Source organism: Oncorhynchus keta, chromosome 33 (genome assembly GCF_023373465.1).
Source record: "Oncorhynchus keta strain PuntledgeMale-10-30-2019 chromosome 33, Oket_V2, whole genome shotgun sequence".
Taxonomy (NCBI): domain Eukaryota; kingdom Metazoa; phylum Chordata; class Actinopteri; order Salmoniformes; family Salmonidae; genus Oncorhynchus; species Oncorhynchus keta.
Window position 1 is genome coordinate 125221 of NC_068453.1, and position 16663 is coordinate 141883.

Here is a 16663-nt window from a genome sequence, read left to right on the forward strand (position 1 = left end):
AGTTTCATCTAGATTGTATATTTTGAATTGCTTTAACTAACCTCAGCCATTCTTTGAAACTAGCTATTAGTTAAAGCTTGATGCTTGTCAATGAAGTGCAGAAATAATGTTTCTTTAAAAAATATCTTAACTTTCTGGCACTGATTTCAGCTTTCACTAACAAGCTAACTTGCTTGGCAAGTATTTGCTAAGTATTGCTAATCAAACCCATGAAATACAATATGTAGTAGAGGGATTTTTTTTCCTTCGTAGCATGCTGATTCAAAGGATTTACCCCAATTTCTCGATGGCATTTCCATGAGACAAGTCTGAAACTTCTCTCACTGGAAAAAAATGGAGAATGGCTGGAGTGTTTAAAAGTGGAGACGAATGGAGCCTCTGCAACAGACAGGTCCTGGCATAAAGGGCAGATCCAGTTATCAAAAATCTTGTTACCAGCTGCGCTGCCTTCATTGGACCTGTACAGTTGAAGTTGGACATTTACGTACACCTTAGCCAAATACATTTTAAACTCAGTTAAACAATTCCCGACATTTAATCCTAGTAAAAATTCTGTCAGTTAGGATCACCACTTTATTTTAAGAATGTGAAATAATGGTATAGAGTGATTTATTTCAGCTTTTATTTCATCACATTCCCAGTGGGTCAGAAGTTTACATACACTCAATTAGTATTAGGCAGCATTGCCTTTAAATTGATTCACTTGGGTCAAATGTTTCAGGTAGCCTTCCACAAGCTTCCCACAATATGTTGGGTGAATTTTGGCCCATTCCTCCTGACAGCTGGTGTAACTGAGTCAGGTTTGTAGGCCTCCTTGCTCACACAGGCTTTTTCAGGGCTCCCAGCAGGTCCTACATTTCCACAAGTTCCCTGTCCCTGATGGGTACAGGAACTCTCCAGACTTGGATGACCATGGTTTTCCCCCCACAGCACTCTAAAAGAGAGAGAGGGGACTATGGTTGGAGTGATGAATATGAACAGCAGGGTAATGACCAGCAAGGTTCCTCTCAATGGCAGCAGAGGTTTGACAGAGGATCAGCACCAACCACCAGAAGATACAACATATGACTATGATCCTTCTCTGGTTCTCATTCTGATGAGGGGAGCCCCGGTGTTACGAATCCCTTTTGGCCCGACGGTCTAGGGGGGGATGGTAATGAGACCCGTAACATAACTCATGCAAATTATTATTGTGACAAAGTAAAAGTGTGAAGGAAATAACCACGACAACAGAAATCTACCGTCAAACTCTAGGTTTATTTATAAACACACGGTAATGGGGGGGAGCAGGAAAAGGGGCTGAGCTGGACCCAAGGAAAGAAACAATAAGTATACAAAAACACACCCCTAAGCTAGACTAGCCTACTTTAACAACAGCTAACTAACCAAAAATACAGTGGGTGGTCCACCCAGTTCTAACTAGTGTATTTAAACAAAGTTAATAATATATAATATAATAATATATATATAAAGTTCACCTACGGGTAGTGTATGCCCATGGGCAACTTGTCTTGGTTTCCCCCTTTTCCCACCAGCAACAAACAAATACCATAACCAAAAATAATACTCACAGGTGATGACAAAGTGCTATGAAGTGCTTTAAACAAAAGAGAGGTTAAGACACAAAGCGAGAGTGAAACACAGAGACCTACAGACATGGCATTTACAGAGAGATTGAGCTGAGCTTTAGAACAAACAAATGATGGGGTTTTTAAACCATGGGGAAGGAACTGTGATAGGTCAGGAAATAGGAGGAGGTGTGTCTTCTGATTGCTGATTGATTGGGGAGTGATGGTTTTCACCTGTGAGGGGAGAAGGAGAGAAAAGAAACACACACACAGGATACACACACACACAGGATAACTGTATCCGTAACACTCCCACCCTTAAAAGAGCAACCCTAGGGGTTGCGACTACAGTACTTCAATGAATACTCACAACTAAGCAACAACCTTGCAAAACATACAGAAATCATTTTCACACACGAGACAAAGCATCTGCCAACACATTATCGTTAACAAAAAAACTGGTTACCCGATTTTGTCTTCGGTAACGGTCCGACACAATCAACCACCACATGCTCGAATGGTTCACCTATGACAGGTATGGGACAAAGAGGAGCGGAAGGAATAACCTGATTTGGTTTTCCTGTTATCTGACATGTGGCATGTCCGACAGAACTGAGCCACATCTTGTTTTAAACCCGGCCAAAAGAAATGTCGAAGGATCCGATCATAAGTTTTTGTGATTCCTAAATGACCAGACCACTGGTGATCATGAGCAAGGGATAACACATTTTGTCGAAAGGCTGTAGGAATCACTATTTGGTAAACAGCATTCCAATCTCCATCCGCGTCAACATGGGATTTCCATTTACGCATGAGGAGATTACCATCAATGAAGTAAGCCACGTTCTTCTTCTTCACATCTTCCAATGAGACAACACTAGAAAAACATTTAGCAAGCTTGTTGTCAACCTTTTGGTTAGCAATCAGCTGCTCACGAGTGACTGGTAACTGTATTGCATCAGCAATAAGTTCAACGTTCTTTGCTTCTTTCCTGGGCTGTTTGTCAGAGGTGATCAGCTTCTCAGAGGTATCACACAATCCATCCTCTTGATCAACCTCTTTGAACAGAACAGTGTTCGACAAATCTATCTCGTCACCCTCTTGTCGTGCCTGAGCACGAGTGACAGCACAAGCGGGGAACACATGTGCATAACTCTGTACCAGCTCATTCGAGAGAGAGTGGTCACTTTTATCCAATACTTCCAATACGGGTACTACCTTTCCTCTGGCAATATCGTTACCCATTATAAAGTTCACACCTTTCACTGGCAACATAGGACGTACCCCCACTCTGAATATTCCACTGATTAACTCAGAGTGTACTTTCACAAAGTGCAATGGCACTGGGACAAAACCCATTTCAATACCCTGCACTAACACACTGGAACCACAGTATGTATCGTCAGATAAGGGCAACACATCAGACGATATAAACGACTGCGCCGCACCAGTATCTCTAAGGATTTTAACCGGTCGCTGAGACGCTTCGTCATTCGTTAGGGACACAAACCCCTCGAAAATGAATGGTTCATAACTGCGGTCGGGGACTGAGACTTTCAAACTACAGTTACCCTGAGGCACCTGTTTTGTTGCAGACCTCTTAACCGTACGAATTAGAGCAACACCTGTTGGTGGCTTGGCACGAAGAGGCATCCCTTGTTTGCGTTTAAGCAGGAAGCAATCATTAATCATATGTCCTACTTTATGGCAATAGAAACAGGGACGCTCATTCTTCTGGCGTGCTTGATATACTACTGCTGGCCGACTAGGGCTAAAGGTAGGAAACTCAGTGGCTCTACTCTCGGTTTGAGCCGAAAACACACTCTTGTGCGTCAACACAAACTCGTCTGCCAACACAGACGCTTCTGCCAGACAGGATACTTTCTGTTCGTTTAGGTAAACTACAATGCGTTCGGGTAAGCAATTTTTAAACTCTTCCAACAAGATTAACTCCCGGAGAGAGTTGAAATCAGTTACCTTACTAGCAGCATGCCATTTATCAAACAGATTTCCCTTGTCTCTAGCAAATTCCACATAAGTCTTACTAGAAGACTTTCTATGAGACCTAAATCTCTGTCGGTATGCCTCAGGCACAAGCTCATAGGCACGAAGAACAGTAGCTTTGACCACTTCGTAATTCAAACTGTCCTCCAGAGGTAACGCTGACAAAACCTCTTGGGCTTTACCAGTTAATTTACACTGAAGTAATAGGCACCATACCTCTTCAGGCCATTTCAATGCTACGGCTATACGCTCAAATACACAAAAATAGGAGTCAACCTCTGACTCTCTGAACAAAGGTACTAAGGCAATCTGCCTACTAATGTCAAACGTGTTTGAGGACACAGTAGGTGAGGACGGCTCACAAACAGGCACAGTAGGACCGGAGGCTAGCCTCGCTGTCTCTGCCTCCAGTTCCATCTGGCGCATTTTGAACTCCAACTGCCTTTGTTCTCTGTCTGCCTCAATTTTACACATCTCCAAATGCCGTTGTTCTCGTTCTTTTTCTGCCTCTATTTTACACATCTCCAACTGGAGAGTCTCTCGCCTAATTTGGGCTCTCTTCCACCTCCAGTTGGAACTGTGCTAAACGGACATCCCTCCTGGCATCACCATTTGACAGTGGGGAGAGTGGATCAAAACGGGACAATGTGGCTGGTGTTTTAGCCTCTCCCTCATTATCAGACACCAATGGGCTTACAGGAGCAGCAACATCCCCTACAGGGGTAGTAGGCTCAGGCAGCGGTAACACAAGCACCTGCTCTTCCAACAATACATTTAATACTAGCCGTTTAACCTCCGCCTTAACTAAACTCTGCGGAATCGATACTGAATAATGGTCAGCCAAGGTCATTAAATCAACTCTACGACATTTGTCAAAAACCTCCCACGAAGGGTTATCCAAAAAGGATCTCAAATCAAAAGTAGTCATTTTACACTACTTCACAAGTGCCAAAGAAAATAGCAAACACTAATGCTACTTCAGCTATGACACTCAACACTGAACTATACCACTACAACAATCTACATGAGCGGCATGGGTGTCAGTTATGACAGATCCCGGATGAGATCCCACTTATGTTACGAATCCCTTTTGGCCCGACGGTCTAGGGGGGATGGTAATGAGACCCGTAACATAACTCATGCAAATTATTATTGTGACAAAGTAAAAGTGTGAACGAAATAACCACGACAACAGAAATCTACCGTCAAACTCTAGGTTTATTTATAAACACACGGTAATGGGGGGGGAGCAGGAAAAGGGGCTGAGCTGGACCCAAGGAAAGAAACAATAAGTATACAAAAACACACCCCTAAGCTAGACTAGCCTACTTTAACAACAGCTAACTAACTAACCAAAAATACAGTGGGTGGTCCACCCAGTTCTAACTAGTGTATTTAAACAAAGTTCACCTACGGGTAGTGTATGCCCATGGGCGACTTGTCTTGGTTTCCCCCTTTTCCCACCAGCAACAAACAAATACCATAACCAAAAATAATACTCACAGGTGATGACAAAGTGCTATGAAGTGCTTTAAACAAAAGAGAGGTTAAGACACAAAGCGAGAGTGAAACACAGAGACCTACAGACATGGCATTTACAGAGAGATTGAGCTGAGCTTTAGAACAAACAAATGATGGGGTTTTTAAACCATGGGGAAGGAACTGTGATAGGTCAGGAAATAGGAGGAGGTGTGTCTTCTGATTGCTGATTGATTGGGGAGTGATGGTTTTCACCTGTGAGGGGAGAAGGAGAGAAAAGAAACACACACACAGGATACACACACACACAGGATAACTGTATCCGTAACACCCGGGATCTGGGAAATCAACACTATCCAGGTCTGTTTTTATCAGGGAAACATTGTCGGGGAACAAAGGTTTTAGAAAAAGTATATAGACCGTTCAATAATCTGCCCCCCCCGTTGGTGCATAAACAATATGATATCAGTTCTGTTGGTGTCTGGGATTATATCTGATGATAGGACGACATAAATTGCAGCTCAGTGTAAATTTATATCTTGCATTTTCCTTTTCCGAATGGGCGGTTATTAGAATGCATAAGATTCTGTATTTATGGTAGCATAGCTTCTCAATGGCCGATAGACCCAATCCCTTTGTCCCTCAGTCTTCCCGCTCTTTCATTCAAACCCAACCCCCTTCCTTTGTGTAACCAGCTGTCATATCAGGTTAGCCCACTAGGTGCTTGTCATGATATGATTAGTAATCAATGTATAATCTATCGTGTGTGTGATTTATTTAGTAAATAAATAATTAAGCCAATTTGTGTATTCCTCAACTTGTTAGCTAGGGTTCGTGCAGATAACCGAGTACTTACGACAATCCGAATGAGACCGATCGAGGTGACGATTAATATTGATATAAAAGATCTTCAAGAGTGGATTCAGGAGATAACCGCTCTGTATAAATTAATTATTCCGTGGTGCCCCAGGTTATTAATGGTTTACTTGTTGCATGGTTTAATTCAATCACGTAATCAATTAAAGGTTAGGTTATCGATTTGATAAAATAGCATGTCATATAATTAATCATAGAGACTCTACTCATGTTTGAATGTATTTCTCTCTTTTTTTTCAAGCATTTGTTTTGAGCCATTGCATGTGTGTTACTCTAGGGAACTGCTGTCGACAGGCTCCAGTGGGCTGAGTACAGATGACTACTTTTCCCTGGAGGAAGGCTACCCCTACGACCCCAGTCTGCTTGGGGCCGCACACTATTGGAACCAGAACAGAGGTTGGCTCATAGCAGTGTCTTTGCAAAAGTCCATTGTTGCTATAGTTTTAAAATGTGTTTTTAAGCTATATTCTGATTTTATTGAACACCCAGAAAGAGAGAATGACAGTGGGAAAGATAGAAATTGTGTCAAGGGGTAGTAGGCCTGATTCAAACCTATGCCGATACTGAAGACGCATGTTGGAAGCTGAGGCATTCATGTTAGACCAGCCAGGCCACCATCATTGGTATTAATATTATGTATTGTTTAATTGGATATCGTGTTTGTTTTGTAAACATGTAAAAAAGATGTATGGATTAATAGTTTTACATCAATGCTTTGTATTCTTTCAGCCAAAGAAGTCATGTGTAAACGCTGTTCTCCTGTCATTATTGATAACACAAACATGCAAGCTTGGGAAATGAGGCCATACGTTAAACTGGTAAGTTTTTATCCTGTTATATTGTCTGTTGCAGAATCCATTGTTCAGTTATCAAAAATCGACCCATTTTATGTACATTTTTATAAATATGATGAATACTTATTTTTCACAATGCAGGCCTTGGCGAGAGGATACAGTATCAACTTTAATGAGCCTCACACCAGTTGTAAATTTGATCCCATAGAGTTAGAAAAGTAATTCTGTCCATGATTGTCTGCATTAATAATTAAAAGATACCTGTACTAATGTCATGTAAGATGCCATGCCCATGTATTTAGAGAATATGCATTGTACAAATTATACACAGTACATCAAAGGGCATTCACTCGCTAGAATGCAGAGGAAAACTGGTCAATTTAAGAGTGTGCTACTAAATTAATGTCAACCTAGTTTTCTTTGCCCCATGTCATAAATCACATACAATTATTCATTACATTATTCTTTACAATATTATAACCTTACTTAGCAGTGATGATGAAATAAGAACGTTTGTTTTTTTTGTGACCATGCAAGTTTAGACTGACTGTCGCTATCAATTTCGGCGTTTGAACGTGGGGTAACATTTGAAGGCGTTTCCACACTGGAGCAATCAAAATGAACTTGATACCCTGGTCAGTTTCATCTCCAGATCATTGGCTTTCTTTGGCTATAACCACGATCAATCTATGTTGAGAGGCTGTTTATATGGTGATTTATACGCCCACACCAGCAGAAATACACTTTTTCGATCTGAAAGACGATGGCCAGAGTTTACCCATGTTGTAGTACATCCAAATATTTCAAAAGGTTGTCATGTTAGCCAAAGTATGATAAAGTTGGAAATCCGAAGTGAGACATTAGTGTAAATCTGTGTCAATGCGCTGTCTTTTCTTATGAGATGACATGTGTCGTGGAAATATTCAGTCAATAATATTTCTCAAATACCGGAGCCTGAGCCGAGCTGGTTCATGAAGTAACTCCCTTTCCAGCCTTGGCACACACAGGTTTCATCCTTACACATAATAACTCCTCTTTATGTTAATGATTCATCCCCTCTGGCATTTAGCCACCATTATCTTTTTGCCTTGCACAAATTTTAGTTTGGTTTCATTTTAGGGCATAGAATTAGAGCATTAGCAATGGTACAAAAATATGGTACAAAAATGGTAAAACGGTATAAAAATAAACAGACATGACCACTCCCAAGACAGGTGCATGTCTAATGCCGTCTAATGACCGAGACACACAGAGTGCACTGATTTTACTCTAAGGTGTATGTATATGTATTAGAAAATGTCCAATACGTGCAATTTATTTTTAGCCTGTTATATTTCATGGCTGGTTTTTATTTGAATGTTCGCAGCACTGCATTGGTTATTAATCAGAAATACCTGAAAAGTTATTCCTCTTTACAACTGAGTGGAGCTAAACAGCCTTGCAACCACTTAGCTGCCTGAGCCCATTGTACAAATTAAAACAGTGGTTGCTAACTGTGTTTTTGTACCTACACTTTTTTTTAAACCAGAATTATTCTAATTCTTTGGATAATTTGTCGATTTTCACTTATTTTCTATCTCGTCTGTATTAATTATATATATCTAACCATTTTATAAATGGTGTAAATGCGTTATATGTTTGCATTTTGTATCCCCTCTCCCCCCGTTGCCCCAAGATCAATGTTTTTGACACCGACAAGTTTTTCTTTACTACATGCTTAATCACTGCTTTGATTGTGTCTATCCTATAATGAAAAGGCACCTGCTAAAGAAAATTCAAGGAACTTGTTTATATACACATGACCAAAATTATGTGGACACCTTCTCATCAAACTTCTCATTCTAAAATTATGGCCATTAATATGGAGTTTTGCTGCTATAACAGCCTCCACTCTTCTGGGAAGACTTTCCACTAGATGTTGGAACATTTTTTTTTTTTATTTATTTCACCTTTATTTAACCAGGTAGGCTAGTTGAGAACAAGTTCTCATTTGCAACTGCGACCTGGCCAAGATAAAGCATAGCAGTGTGAACAGACAACACAGAGTTACACATGGAGTAAACAATTTAGCAAGTCAATAACACAGTAGAAAAAAATGGGCAGTCTATATACAATGTGTGCAAAAGGCATGAGGAGGTAGGCGAATAATACAATTTTGCAGATTAACACTGGTGATAAATGATCAGATGGGCATGTACAGGTAGAGATATTGGTGTGCAAAAGAGCAGAAAAGTAAATAAATAAAAACAGTATAAAAACAGTATGGGAATGAGGTAGGTGAAAAAGGGTGAGCTATTTACCAATAGACTATGTACAGCTGCAGCGATCGGTTAGCTGCTCGGATAGCTGATGTTTGAAGTTGGTGAGGGAGATAAAAGTCTCCAACTTCAGCGATTTTGCAATTCGTTCCAGTCACAGGCAGCAGAGTACTGGAACGAAAGGCGGCCAAATGAGGTGTTGGCTTTAGGGATGATCAGTGAGATACACCTGCTGGAGCGCGTGCTACGGATGGGTGTTGCCATCGTGACCAGTGAACTGAGATAAGGCGGAGCTTTACCTAGCATGGACTTGTAGATGACCTGAGCCAGTGGGTCTGGCGACGAATATGTAGTGAGGGCCAGCCGACTAGAGCATACAAGTCGCAGTGGTGGGTGGTATAAGGTGCTTTAGTGACAAAACGGATGGCACTGTGATAGACTGCATCCAGTTTGCTGAGTAGAGTGTTGGAAGCCATTTTGTAGATGACATCGCCGAAGTCGAGGATCGGTAGGATAGTCAGTTTTACTAGGGTAAGCTTGGCAGCGTGAGTGAAGGAGGCTTTGTTGCGGAATAGAAAGCCGACTCTGGATTTGATTTTTGATTGGAGATGTTTGATGTGAGTCTGGAAGGAGAGTTTGCAGTCTAGCCAGACACCTAGGTACTTATAGATGTCCACATATTCAAGGTTGGAACCATCCAGGGTGGTGATGCTAGTCGGGCATGCGGGTGCAGGCAGCGATCGGTTGAAAAGCATGCATTTGGTTTTACTCGTTTAGGAGCAGTTGGAGGCCACGGAAGGAGTGCTGTATGGCATTGAAGCTCGTTTGGAGGTTGGATAGCACAGTGTCCAATGACGGGCCGAAAGTATATAGAATGGTGTCGTCTGCGTAGAGGTGGATCAGGGAATCGCCCTGATCGAACATTGCTGCAGAGACTTGCTTCCATTCCACCATGAGCATTGGTGAGGTCAGCCACTGATGGTGGGCGTTTAGGCCTGGCTCGCAGTCAGAGTTCCAATTCATCCCAAAGGTGTTCGATTGGGTTGAGTTGGGGGCTCTGTGCAGGTGTTGGGGTTAATTTCCTTGTTCCTTGTCAATCATTGACTCATTGGTGAAATTAGCATTATGACTCTTTAACCTGTTACTCCTACCCAATACTTTTTCGAACATTCTGTTAAAAATCGCACAACATTACTGCGCCCTGCTACTCATGCCAGGAATATAGTATATGCATATGATTAGTATGTGTGGATAGAAAACACTCAGACGTTTATAAAACTGGTTAAATCACGGCTGTGACTATAACAGAACGTGCATTTCATCGAAATGCGCAGGAAAATCTGATCACTGAAAATGCGAAAATATATCCATGCGCCACTAGAACCCATTGTTGAATGTGAACCACATTAAATGGGGCCGAGCTTCCACACGATGTCAACAGTCTTGTCATTTGCCTACGATTTGTTTCTTGGTCAAACGGGCACAAGGTAGCGCCTTTCTTCCGGTCTCCGACCGGATATTTTGGTTGAGATTTACCCGGACATTATATCCAGACGTACAGCTATAGAATATACATCGCCTCGTGATCAATTTGATCGCTTATTAACGTTTACTAATACCTAAAGTTGCATTACAAAAGTATTTCGAAGTGTTTTGTGAAAGTTTATCGTCAACTTTTTTAATTTAAAAAAATGACGTTACGTTATAAAACGCTATTTTTTTCCTTGATCACAGTGTTCATAGATCGATATCTAGGCTATATATGGACCAATTTAATCGGAAAAAATACCCAATAGTGATGTTTATGGGACATCTAGGAGTGCTTAAACGGGCACGTCTTTTTATCCAAAAATGAAATACTGCCTCTAGAGTCTCAAGAGGTTAAAGTGCTTTGATGCACTTGTACTGACCTCACCTTCTGGATGATAGCGGGATGAACAGGCAGTGGCTCAGGTGGTTGTTGTCCTTGATGATCTTTATGGCCTTCCTGTGACATCGGGTGGTGTAGGTGTCCTGGAGGGCAGGTAGTTTGCCCCCGGTGATGCGTTGTGCAGACCTCACTACCCTCTGGAGAGCCTTACGGTTGTGGGCGGAGCAGTTGCCGTACCAGATGGTGATACAGCCCGACAGGATGCTCTCGATTGTGCATCTGTAGAAGTTTGTGAGTGCTTTTGGTGACAAGCCGAATTTCTTCAGCCTCCTGAGGTTGAAGAGGCGCTGCTGCGCCTTCTTCACGATGCTGTCTGTGTGGGTTGACCAATTCAGTTTGTCTGTGATGTGTACGCCGAGGAACTTAAAACTTGCTACTCTCTCCACTACTGTCCCATCAATGTGGATAGGGGGGTGTTCCCTCTGCTGTTTCCTGAAGTCCACAATCATCTCCTTAGTTTTGTTGACGTTGAGTGTGAGGTTATTTTCCTGACACCACACTCCGGGGGCCCTCACCTCCTCCCTGTAGGCCGTCTCGTCGTTGTTGGTAATCAAGCCTACCACTGTTGTGTTGTCCGCAAACTTGATGATTGAGTTGGAGGCGTGCGTGGCCACGCAGTCGTGGGTGAACAGGGAGTACAGGAGAAGGCTCAGAACGCACCCTTGTGGGGCCCCAGTGTTGAGGATCAGGGGGGTGGAAATGTTGTTGCCTACCCTCACCACCTGGGGGCGGCCCGTCAGGAAGTCCAGTACCCAGTTGCACAGGGCGGGGTCGAGACCCAGGGTGACGAGCTTGATGACGAGCTTGGAGGGTACTATGGTGTTGAATGCCGAGCTGTAGTCGATGAACAGCATTCTCACATAGGTATTCCTCTTGTCCAGATGGGTTAGGGCAGTGTGCAGTGTGGTTGAGATTGCATCGTCTGTGGACCTATTTGGGCGGTAAGCAAATTGGAGTGGGTCTAGGGTGTCAGGTAGGGTGGAGGTGATATGGTCCTTGACTAGTCTCTCAAAGCACTTCATGATGACGGAAGTGAGTGCTACGGGGCGGTAGTCGTTTAGATCAGTTACCTTAGCTTTCTTGGGAACAGGAACAATGGTGGCCCTCTTGAAGCATGTGGGAACAACAGACTGGGATAGGGATTGATTGAATATGTCCATAAACACACCAGCCAGCTGGTCTATGCATGCTCTGAGGGCGTGGCTGGGGTTGCCGTCTGGGCCTGCAGCCTTGTGAGGGTTGACACGTTTAAATGTTTTCCTCACGTCGGCTGCAGTGAAGGAGAGTCCACATGTTTTAGTTGCGGGCCGTGTCAGTGGCACTGTATTGTCCTCAAAGCGGGCAAAAACGTTATTTAGTCTGCCTGGGAGGGAGCAAGACATCCTGGTCCGTGACTGGGCTGGTTTTCTTTTTGTAATCCGTGATTGACTGTAGACCCTGCCACATACCTCTTGTGTCTGAGCCGTTGAATTGAGATTCTACTTTGTCTCTATACTGACACTTAGCTTGTTTGATTGCCTTGCGGAGGGAATAGTTACACTGTTTGTATTCGGTCATGTTTCCGGTCAACTTGCCCTGATTAAAAGCAGTGGTTTGGGCTTTCAGTTTCACGCGAATGCTGCCATCAATCCACGGTTTCTGGTTTGGGAATGTTTTAATCGTTGCTATGAGAACGACATCTTCAACGCACGTTCTAATGAACTCGCTCACCGAATCAGCGTATTCGTCAATGTTGTTGTCTGACGCAATACGAAACACATCCCAGTCCACGTGATGGAAGCAGTCTTGGAGTGTGGAATCAGATTGGTCGGACCAGTGTTGAACAGACCTCAGCGCGGGAGCTTCTTGTTTTAGTTTCTGTCTGTAGGCAGGGATCAACAAAATGCAGTCGTGGTCAGCTTTTCCGAAAGGAGGGCGGGGCAGGGCCTTATATGCGTCGCGGAAGTTGGAATAGCAATGATCCAAGGTTTTTCCCGCCCTGGTTGCGCAATCGATATGCTGATCAAATTTAAGGAGTCTTGTTTTCAGATTAGCCTTGTTAAAATCCCCGGCTACAATGAATCCAGCCTCCGGATAAATGGATTCCAGTTTGCAAAGAGTCAAATAAAGTTCGTTCAGAGCCATCGATGTGTCTGCTTGGGGGGGAATATATACGGCTGTGATTATAATCGAAGAGAATTCCCTTGGAAGATAATGTGGTCGACATTTGATTGTGAGGAATTCTAAATCAGGTGAACAGAAGGACTTGAGTACCTGTATGTTGTTATGATCACACCACGTCACGTTAACCATGAAGCATAACGCCCCCACCTCTCTTCTTACCAGAAAGATGTTTGTTTCTGTCGGCGCATTGCGTGGAGAAACCCGCTGGCTGCACCGATTCCGATAGCGTCTCTCCAGTGAGCCATGTTTCCGTGAAGCAAAGAACGTTAGTCTCTGATGTCCCTCTGGAATGCTACCCTTGCTCGGATTTCATCAACCCTGTTGTCAATAGACTGGACATTGGCGAGAAAAATGCTAGGGAGTGGTGCACGATGTGCCCGTCTCCGGAGTCTGACCAGAAGACCGCTCCGTTTCCCCCTTTTACGAAGTCGTTTTTTTGGGTCGCCGGCTGGGATCCATTCCGTTGTCCTGGGTGAAAGGCAGTACACAGGATCCGCTTCGCGAACGTCATATTCTTGGTCGTACTTATGGCCTGGGGTACTAATGTAAGAAATAACACGTAAAAAAAAAAAAAAACTGCATAGTTTCCTAGGAACGCGAAGTCATCGGGTCAGTTGCTGTAATGACGCCATTAGTGTCCTTGTAAGGGGTGACAGTCCCCCACAAATCGGAAGATGTATAATCGGAAGCAGAGTACACTTTGCGCGCCGACGCTTTTACTGCTCTGGTGGCTGCAGTGCTTGCGGAAGTGTCCGAAGGACAAGAGCAGTTCATCACAGCAACAATATTGCACGACTCCAAGGAGGAGGGAGGATGCTCATTCACAGAGACTGCTGGCTCGAAATCATGAAAATAATGGTCAATCAGGTTTGCTGATGGAATGTATTGACATCTCGTAATATCTCCTTGGATCGGATTCTGCACCAAGAGGTTTCTAAACGTCTTTTTCCCAAGTGATACTTTCAACACATACCCCTCATGGATGACTGCGCTGCAGCTAGCGTTGGAGGAAGACAATGTGGTCAGTGAAAAAAGCAATGTGGCCTGTGACCATAAATGTCAGTGGGAGTAACCGATCCATAAAGTCTGCTCCAAGTAGCAGGGGTTCAGATTCGAGGCTGGTAACATACACAAAATGAACGAGCAATACGTCCTGGAAGTGTAGTTTCAGCATGACTCTCAATGTGAGAGGCGAGGTAGTCTGAGTGAAACCTCGAAGTGTAGTGTCGCATCGTTCCACTTTTAACCAATACTGACGCCAACCAGTTGGCTTCAAAGCCCTTTTGAGATCATCGAACAATGTTTGAGTTAAGAACAAATTCTTATTTTCAATGATGGCCTAGGAACAGTGAGTAGATGGATAGATATTAGAAAAACACCTTGAGGATTGATTATAAACAACGTTTGCCATGTTTTTGTCGATATTATGGAACTAATTTGGAATATTTTTCGCCGTTTTCGTAACTGCAATTTCCGGGCGATTTCTCAGCCAAACGTGAAGAACAAACGGAGCTATTTCGCCTACAAAAATAATATTTTGGGAAAAAATTAACTTTGGCTATCTACCTGGGAGTCTCGTGAGTGAAAACATCCGAAGTTCATCAAGGATAAACTATTTAATTTGATTGCTTTTCTGATTTTCGTGACAAGATTGCCTGCTGCTAGCAAGGCATAATGCTATGCTAGTCTATGATAAACTTACACAAATGCTTGTCTAGCTTTGGCTGTAAAGCATATTTTGAAAATCTGAGATGACAGGGTGATTAACAAAAGGCTAAGCTGTGTTCCAATATATTTCACTTGTGATTTTCATGAATAGGAAGATTTTCTAGGAAGATGTATGTCCGTTGCGTTATGCTAATTAGTGTCAGGCGATGATTACGCTCCGGACCCGGGATGGGGAGTCACAAGAAGTTTTAATAAAGCTTTTTAGCCTTTTCTTCGCAATCTTTGTATCAGAGTCTATAGACAAAGTCTGTGGGCTTGTTTCTTGATCAAGCAGGCCCTGGATAGGGTCTTGAGTGAGAGCGGGATAAATTAGATGTTTAATGTCCTTGTAAGGGTGTTAATTCCTGCAGACCTGGTATCCGGCAATTCCCCGTCTAGTCCTATCTTTTACCCTTTTCTCAAATGTTTCTCGCTTTAGTTCTTCATATAGTGGAACTTCTAGAGAACATTGGTCTACGTTTTGATCATCCTTTAACCCTTTGTTACCCTTGTGCTCTGACACTTTGTGTGGGTTGGGTGCAGGAACGTAGAGAACAGGTCGATTGTAGTGGTAGTCATTTCGATGGCGATGTACTTTACAGTTATTTCGACCGTGGTTATTGGTTTCATCTCTCAATGCTCCAATACCTGATAATGCACCCTCCTAACTGGAGTGAGTGCTCCTGGTCAAACTTCAAGCCGAGTGGTCAGGGCTCTTAGCGTTGCGAGCTTTTGATGCTTCAATTGCTGTGCTTGCAAGCTCCCTGAGTTATAAGATAGGCAAGCCAACGTGGGCTGTAGGGCCCAAGAAGGTAATGAAAGTGGGATACATGTTCGGCAGAAACATTTGTTTGAATGGTAACATTTACATTTACATTACATTTAAGTCATTTAGCAGACGCTCTTATCCAGAGCGACTTACAAATTGGTGCATTCACCTTATGACATCCAGTGGAACAGCCACTTTACAATAGTGCATCTAAATCTTTTAAGGGGGGGGGGGTGAGAAGGATTACTTTATCCTATCCTAGGTATTCCTTAAAGAGGTGGGGTTTCAGGTGTCTCCGGAAGGTGGTGATTGACTCCGCTGTCCTGGCGTCGTGAGGGAGTTTGTTCCACCATTGGGGGCCAGAGCAGCGAACAGTTTTGACTGGGCTGAGCGGGAACTGTACTTCCTCAGTGGTAGGGAGGCGAGCAGGCCAGAGGTGGATGAACGCAGTGCCCTTGTTTGGGTGTAGGGCCTGATCAGAGCCTGGAGGTACTGAGGTGCCGTTCCCCTCACAGCTCCGTAGGCAAGCACCATGGTCTTGTAGCGGATGCGAGCTTCAACTGGAAGCCAGTGGAGAGAGCGGAGGAGCGGGGTGACGTGAGAGAACTTGGGAAGGTTGAACACCAGACAGGCTGCGGCGTTCTGGATGAGTTGTAGGGGTTTAATGGCACAGGCAGGGAGCCCAGCCAACAGCGAGTTGCAGTAATCCAGACGGGAGATGACAAGTGCCTGGATTAGGACCTGCGCCACTTCCTGTGTGAGGCAGGGTCGTACTCTGCGGATGTTGTAGAGCATGAACCTACAGGAACGGGCCACCGCCTTGATGTTAGTTGAGAACGACAGGGTGTTGTCCAGGATCACGCCAAGGTTCTTAGCGCTCTGGGAGGAGGACACAATGGAGTTGTCAACCGTGATGGCGAGATCATGGAACGGGCAGTCCTTCCCCGGGAGGAAGAGCAGCTCCGTCTTGCCGAGGTTCAGCTTGAGGTGGTGATCCGTCATCCACACTGATATGTCTGCCAGACATGCAGAGATGTGATTCGCCACCTGGTCATCAGAAGGGGGAAAGGAGAAGATTAATTGTGTGTCGTCTGCATAGCAATGATAGGAGAGAC